Here is an 8,924-nt window from a genome sequence, read left to right as displayed (position 1 = left end):
AAAAAAAAAAAAAGTGCTTATTGAGATCTGGAAGAAAAGAAAAGCCAGAAAAAGGTAAATGGCAACCACGGAGGCCAAGTGCACCACCAATAGGTGAAACTGCAACTTAACTATGTTTTTCAAAGAACCTTACGCAGGAACTTTCTACACATGTAAGTACATTCTGCTCATGTATTTGGGCACTGGTTAGGCTAACATATGCTCTTCTTGCTTCTTACCACATCAGACAGCCACATCAAAAAGCAGTGCCAACTGAAGGACTTGCCCATATGCTTACCAGCCAGTGCAAAGAATGTTTCTTCCTCCTTGTTTCTCAGTCCTACCTGCACAGAGTAGAACCCTGCTGTCAGGTTGTGTCAGTACTTCTGACACATACACGGGTGTCAGTGCCTGTTTCTGATCACACTGATGCAAATGGTTCTACCCACGACGCTTGCAGAAATGTTCCTCATTATTTTAATGAGTGAACAGAATGAGCAATTTTCAGCTCCATGTGCCACATCATGTACAAATTAACACGAAGAAAAAACATCTTGCTAGACTGATTCAAGTGCAGTTGCAGCTGCACAGCTTTGTTTCAGAAGCATGCTTCTTGTCACCTCCGAGAAAGGCTGCATTTTAGAAGAACTTGGGCCAGTAGTTCTGAGTTGCCTTTTTCCTCACATGAGGGATTTGCAAATAATCCTACAGCCTTCTGACATCTCCAGGTATGTGGGCTATGTACACACAAGAGAATTTGGACTACTATTAATCACTGTATTTTCTCCGTGATTTGTTAAAGTACAATGGCAACAGAGGATTCCATGCAATCTTTGATCCTTTCTCTTGACAGTTAATAGCAAATCCCATCACACATTCTTGGGTGAGTTAAAATATATGGGAGATGTATCCCACTTTACTCTGTCAGACTATGAATTTTCCATCTACGTTACTCCTCCATCTAGAACAATAAATACAATGTCACCTTCTCTACTTGTTTCTTAGCCTTGTGCTCAGCTGTGGCAGAACTTAGCATCACAGAAGGCTCAGCTGGAAAATCCTGACAGCCAAGATCTACCCCAGCTGAGCCCTTCCAGGAATGGCTTCCAAACAGAGCTGAGAAACTGCTGTACCTGAAAGGCAGGCACAGGTTTGGCAATCCATTTCAGTGCTTCACTGTCCTTACCATCAAAGAAACCTTAATGTTTAACCTCTCTCCTTTTCACTCTACTTTTGTGGCTTCTTTTGCTGAAGTCTCAGCAGGGCTATTGAGAGCAGGCAGGCAACTTTGCAAGTCCTGTATACAGCACCACTGTTCATACACACTGGTTTGCTGTATGCTCCCCTTAGAACTAAGTCAAAAGTAAGCACTACATCTTCCTCGGTAGCACTGCTGCTTAACAATTCATCTCCTATCACAGGGATAAGCGATTGTCTGCTAATAACCAAATACAGTATTTTGCACTTGACTTGTATCTTATTTCAGACCTCTCTGTTCAAAATAAATTAATTTTAATCCCGTCCTTCAATGTTTGCAGATTAATTCCTATCTCAGTTTGGCACTGGCTACGCAGGGAATAAACTCTACTCCCTTTTCCAAGTCATTAATTAGAAATGGTAATTAATTTTGGACCATGACAGATGCCTGGCTCACTATATAGGATTGTCCTCTTGCTCAGTATTTAATTTCCATTAATGCCTGCACAGACAGACATGCAGCTTACTACAGTTATGAAGACAGAGCATAACAATCTTCTACATTTCCTAGGATTTTCAAAGTGATATTGGAAAAAAAGACCAGATTTACTCATTTTCCCCTCTGTGGAAAATGAGCTCCAGACAAAGAAAGGCATTAGATTATTTTCTATCTTCTATCCTTCAGTATATGTTCAAAGTCTTCAGATTCTACAGGAACTAAGTTAATAAACTTATATTGCCTAGACCACTTTCTCTTGTCAAATTCTGATGCTACATTTCTTTCCCTGCATTCTTTTAGGGATAGTCACCAAGAATATTCATTAAACATCCATCTTGTCTGATTTCCATGTACCATTTAAGAACCTGGTAACAATTAGAAACAACTTCTAAATCACTCAGTTGAGCTGTCCTCTTGGTTGTGCTATTTTTCACTTCTGAACCTCACTGACATCAATTCTCTTTCCTTCAGTGGATATCACTGAATGCTGATGCATATTTTCATTTGATCAATTTGATTCTTTGCTGTACCATCACTGCAGAGCAAATGCATTCCCTTATTATATGTATAGCTAAGGAGCTCTTACTATGGGCATCTTTCTTTTGCTATAACTCTGCTGGCCTTGGTTTGTTTTCTGGTTGGTATTACCAGACTGGTAATGTTTGTTTTCTTGTTTGTTTTGGTCTCTTTTTTTCTGACTTAAACATTTCTTTGTTGGTCTTTTTGTTCTTCTTTTTCCTATTCTTTGTGGAAAACTCAATGCTTACTTCTAACCACCTCAAAAAGTTCATTATTTGAGTAGAACATTTATCCTGAGTTTGGAATACTGCTTCCAGTTCCTCCACCAAACCACATATAAAACACAATGGTTATGCAGGGACAAAGTCTTTTCATAACACATCTCTTAATACCTAAATCTCTCTGTCAGTATTTGTTTCTACCCCACGTCTGCTAGGATGAGAAGAGCCAGCAGTCTGGTAATGCCAAATGAACAGCTCCAGCCAGAGGAGCTTTCTGGCACAAGGACTGAGAATGAAGAATCTCCTCAGACTCATCTCCGTGAAGCTCCGCTATGCCACTTACTGGCTTTTCTGCCCTACCTTTCACTCAGTACACTAATATTTTTCCTTCAGGGTCCATGCAAACAGCTTTCTGTCTCTTGCCCTGCTCAGACACATTCCAGAAATTAAGAATGTACCACACCACTAAAAATCAAAAAGCAAAGGAGAAATTAGTATTAACATTGGTTCTTTGAACCTCAGATTGTCTTTTTTCCCACAAGTAACTTCTGAATATTTCTGTAAGAAAGTATAAATCAGCAGCATTCATTTCAGGATGACAGCTGACCTCTCTCACCTTTCTGCTTAACAGCATCCTCCTTTTTTAAGCAAGACAAACTCATATGAAGAAGCTGAATCTTGAGTGAAGGCATAAGTAGCGTTCATGTGGCACTCTCCAGTCAGCAGTAAAAAGCTCCCATTGACCACTCCCAGCTCCCTGCCAACCCACAGTTGGCACACCAGCAGGGAACAGCATTGTGAGTCAGTTCAGAAAGCCACTGAGTGTACCTGAAGAGATGCCCTATGACAATGGTCAAATCAGTTTGACCCTCCATGCTGTGACACCAAGGTCAGAGCTCTACTCAGAGGGATCCCAGCAGGAGGGCAGCTTTGAAACACAGCTGTATGAAAAGCAAACTGCGTCAAACACATTCTAAAGGACTTCCGCCAATAGCTGCCATATGAGCCAACTGTCTAGGGGACAGAAAACAAGCATAAAATCATATTAAGTGCTAAAAAAAAAAATCCACAGAGACCAGGGATTCTGGATTTAAAAATTCCTGCCTCAGAGAATGAGGACAGTAAGAGCACTCATTGTCTGTCCCTCACTAGAAGGATCTTTTTTCAATGGCAAACAATTTAGGATGTTATTACTTAAAAGTAAAGGGCATTTCTCAAGGATCCAAGCATTATAAGGGATGAGTTTGCAAAGGTTTTTTAGGAATCATCTTTCCTTTGTCAAACTTTTTTTTGCTGAAATGATGCAGCACTTCAATAATTCGTAATGCTTTCTTTTTAGAAATTACCACCTGTGGTGATTGTCAAGAAATTAAGGATTCTGATGATATAAAACCAAGTCTTGGGTTTATATCAACCTATTCATTCTTGTCATTTTGTGAAACAGATAAAAAAAATACTGAAAAATACCCAAAGGGCCTGCAATTCTTCAGCATAAAATGCTCATTTTGTAAATCTTTTATCTTACAAGGTATCTCTGTTTCAAGAAGATGTTCATTTCCTACTCAAAGACCAGTTCTTGCCATCAGTTTATAAAATGGATTTTCTAGTTCTTTCAAAGCAAGATTTTTTGCTTTGTACTTTTCTGAATTAAAGTAGTACTGCTCAATCTAATCTGCAGAATATATATAGCAAGCTCCCTTACCATGCCTTAGACCTGCATCATTGGAAATTTTCATCTCAGAAAACTAAAATTTAGTGCCTCCATTCTGTAGAGAAGGAGCACAAATAAGCACTCACTCTAATGAGCAGTGAATTAATAGCTTCATCTTCCCTTTTCTTACTGCAGCTCCCCTTCTCTTAAATATTTTTCTGTCTTATAGTCTTCCCAAATGTGGACACATCCATAAAAGACTGTCACATGGAGGAAAGCCTTATGATCTGTTCTGAACTCAAATACAAGCTTTTACAAGTAACATGGACAGATTCAGATTCCACTTGAGTTTCTTGGGCAAATGGACTTCTTAGCTTAACTTGTGCACTCATAAACCACCGGGACCCTCACACCAGGGAGAAACTAGTTACCACTACAACAGCTGACAGTGCTGGAGTATACATGTCTCATATACAAAAATGATTTACGGGGGCAATAAACTCTTAAGCAATTTATCCTTTGACGGTTGGCTCACAATTCCCACTGGTATCATACGCAATATGGAAACTATGATAGATAATCTGTTAAAAAACTGCATCTGTTTCTTATGCAATGTTTCCAGCATTAAACCAAGCTTGAATTTAACAAATGAGTCCTTCTAGTATGGGATCATTTCGTAGATAATTCTTCTTCCAAGTGACCTCAAATGCCTTTATATTTTCCATGAGCAAATCAGTGTTTACAGTCAAGCTTCCTCTCTTTCTCTTCTTGATGGCAGCTCCTTTTTGTAGAAAGCTACAAGATTTTAAAATGTGATAAATACTGTACGAGTAAAAGTTTTCCTCCCTAAAGTTTCAGAAACTTAGGGACTGTCATGATAGCTCACCTGTAGACTTGAGGGATAGCCAGAAATCTGCTACATGGAGTAAAATTTCAGGCCTGACTCGTTTGTCATCAGAACACAGAGTTAAAATTACTATCACATCTTCTTTGGAGTAGGTCCTGGAAACAAACATGGTAAAGAAAAGGGGGGATAGCAAGAAATCTTGAGTAGCTTTCCACAGTGATTATACAATAAATGTGCACTCTCAAGCCTCATGCATAATTTCTGTAAAGAGAAAAGGTCACTTCTAAGCCTGGAAAATTTCCGACTGTGTCCTTCTTGTATTCCTTCAGTATCTCAATTTAACAAAAACACCCACACATATATACGAAAGATCTGCTTCCATATTAATGAGTAAAAGTATCGTCAGCAGCAAACTCAGCTAGATTTCCACAATGGATCAAGGAGATTTAATCACATTTAGCACATGAGTTAAACATTTGGCAATTTTCTTGCTAGCATCCTGACAGTATTAACATCAATGTCTGTTTAATGATGTACAAGTTCTTCATGTAAGTGAACATACAACGATGAAATAGATGCTTTTAAGCCAGTCAGATTTTTTTGCTTTCTTAAAATGTAAGAATGGGACCTGATACCCATTTTTATGTGTTTCCTTCCTTCCTTCCTTCCTTTCTTCCTTTCTTCCTGCCTGCCTGCCTGCCTGCCTGCCTGCCTCCCTTCCTCCCTTCCTTTTTAAGAACATTTGGGGCAGAGAAACCTACCCAAAGGTTCCCTGAAGATACAGTGTTGTCTTAGTGTTCATACTGCCCTACCTTTTCATACTACTTCTGGTGGTGCTGAAGCACCGCTGCCAAACACAAAGATGGACTCGGGTCCTTTCTCCTGAAAACAGCAAAAAATGCTGTTGCCTTACATTAGCACCAGCTTCCTATTTAGCCCTGCCTGGAAGAAGCATCCTCAGTGTGGTACCTCACACAACAGTTGCCTGAGAAAAGAAAACCAACTGATGTCTCCCTGGAGCAGCATGGAGAAGATTCAGAACATCTGGCCTACATCCAAGGGACAGAGCACAACTTGACCCCATCAAGGTGAAATGGATTAATAGTATTAATCCTGGACAGACTGTTGATATTTGTTGATATTTTCTTGAAGAAAAGTGACTGTTCAGTATGTAAGCAAGGGACACACTTTATTTTTGCCACTCTACAGGAAGAGTTTGTTTTATTATCTGTAAGCCAGAGAAATAACTTAAAGTTTCTAAATCGAGAAGAGAGTTTTGTGCAATAGCAAAGATGAGAGGAAAAAAATAAACACACAAATACCCCCCTCTAAAAGCCCACAAGTCTGCAGTGATGCCTTTCCAGTGTGTTAACTCCTTTTCACAGAATCACAGAATCACAGAATCACAGAATGGCCAGGGTTGGAAGGGACCTCAAGGATCATGAATCTCTGACCCCCCTGCCACATGCAGGGCCACCAACCTCCCCATTCAACGCTAGACCAGGCTGCCCAGGGCCCCATCCAATCTGGCCTTGAACACCTCCAGGGATGGGGCATCCACAGCCTCTCTGGGCAGCCTGTTCCAGCACCTCACCACTCTCTCTGTTACCACTCTCTCTCTTTTCGGCCAGATGTCCCAGTGTTTCTGGGGACGTAGTGTCAGATAAAACCAGAGTATATATGAGAAAAATCCCTTCATGTGAAAAACACATTGGCAGCAAAATCCATGCTGTGGCCAAAAGCACAGACATTGTGACAACAGGATGTGGGTTGTTGAACAAGTGACAAACAAAACAAATGAGATCTCACAGATCTGTAATAAGGTCTTTAACAGTCATGCAAATTTCACTGTTAGCATCTATACAGATCATCTAATTCACTTGAAAGTACATCCTCAGTTACAGCAAAGAATAAAACAGAATCACAATGCTTGCTAGCTTTAAGGGAAAGCATGGTCTTCTCTAGGCATCTTAAGGCAGATTGGAAATGAAATGGAAATGGTAAGGCCTTTCCTAGGAAGTACAGAAACCATTCTAGCAGATTTCATGTAGTGGGCCATTATCACGTCCATCCACCTCATGTAATCGAGCTCTAGGAACAATCAAATATGAAATGTGTGTTAATTACACAAAATATTGCTGAAACACACAGCCGGATGAAAAAAAAATCAAACTCAATTTGTTCCTCTGATTTTTTTTGCCATTTTTATGAAGTCCTGGTCAGGAGACTAACACAAAGGTAGAACTGATCATAGCAAATCTGAGCTGGTGAAGTAGATGTCTTTTATAGGCAAAATTGGTATTTCCAGGGTATTGCTCCTATCATTCTCTAATAGATACATGAAGTGTTTATTCTTTCCATTGGACTCACTGCAGTGACACACTGGGGTGGATGACTCTCAAATGGAGATATACACTGCAAACATCTGGAGTTGGATGAGGTGAACTTATACTCTCCTATGCCAATGAGTATGGAAAGAAGGGCTTGAGACAAGAAAAGTAGCAACAGATCATACTGCAGGCTGAGCCCTGGGGATGAGCTGTTTTCAAAGGGACATTTCTGGATGTCAGGTTCCACAGTGAAGCCGGTGTGTCCTGCTGGGACCACAGCAGCAGCTGCACCACCATGGCTGCCAGCTCAAGCCCATGGCAGAAGAGCAGTACTGCTTTAGTCTGACAATGCTAAAATTAGCACTTTATTCCCATATATTAACTGTCCTTTCCCATGTAGCTGAACACTTTGCTTTCTTCCATGGAAACCGAAGATTTTGCACTGACCTTCCATGCAAGTTACTCACTAGAGTCTTATCTCAAAGATGCAGGCCTCCAGTGAAGAGAAAAGGTTCAGCAAGAGACACCACACTTTGATTTTTAATGACTAAGGGATTCAGACGTGACATTTCCTACTCCCAGTTCCATTTTGTCCCTCCACATTAAGGACTGGATTCAATCACCGGCTTATTTTTGCAGACATTTAATCATAAGGAAAAGTAAACAAAAAAACTGGCAAGGAGACAAGCTCCACAGCCTGACTTTCCCTTACTCTTCTGGTCACTACAAGGCAGTTCCGTTCAGCTCTGAAAACATCAGTGCCTACCCTGATACAATGCAGAAAACTGTGATACATCACCCCCACAACAGACAATGAAAACAATTCATAACTTAAGACAAGCACAAGACACGACTGTCCTTACACGTAGCTCCAAGAAAATATTAGCAGGTGCTATTTAAACAAAGCTCCATCCTACCAAAGGTCTTGGAATTACCCTGCTACCCAATCCTAAGTATGCAGTGTTTTAAAAACACGGGGTTACTGCTTATCTGTTGCCTGAGTCTAAATATTTTGTTTTCCTAAAAAGGGCCTGAGAAGCCAAACAAATCAACACCATTAAGTTTCTTTTGGAAGCTGGAAAGGATTTTAAGTTCACAACAAATGGGCTTTGTCACATTACAGGAAAAAAGGAAGCAGCAGCAGCAGAAAATGTAACATCAACATCTCCCCAGGAGGATCAGTGTTTTTGCATCATGTCTGAAGCCAAAGTTCTTGCCTGTTCCTAATTTCAAGCTGCACATTTTACAAAATAAATTTTAAAAGGTCATTCGTATTAACATATGCAGGGAATGATTAATTCAGTTTAATCAATTCATTAAATTTATTACTGACATTGAGTCAAATTCTGTTAACATAATAGAACTTGCCAAAATATTTGGATGATACTTTAGGAATTTCTAACACTAAATGTTTTCTAAGGGAAGAGACCAGAGGCCAGAGAGATGATTTATAAGCATGTCAGCTAATGAAATTGAAGTTCATAAGCATCTGTGAAAAGGAATTAAACCAAAACACATAAAATGCAGGAGACAATATCTGTGTACTGAATTTTGGATTTAGTCTAAGCTCCTGTGAGATGGAAGAGTGCAAAACTGCACAGAAATAGTCTGTAACTATAATCCAATGATGACATCAGCAAGAAAATATCATCCCCATGTTTACGTCACCCCCATCTTTATG

This window comes from Meleagris gallopavo, chromosome 1, assembly GCF_000146605.3.
Source record: "Meleagris gallopavo isolate NT-WF06-2002-E0010 breed Aviagen turkey brand Nicholas breeding stock chromosome 1, Turkey_5.1, whole genome shotgun sequence".
Taxonomy (NCBI): domain Eukaryota; kingdom Metazoa; phylum Chordata; class Aves; order Galliformes; family Phasianidae; genus Meleagris; species Meleagris gallopavo.
The sequence above is the reverse complement of the archived record's forward strand: the minus strand, read 5'-3'. Positions refer to the sequence as shown.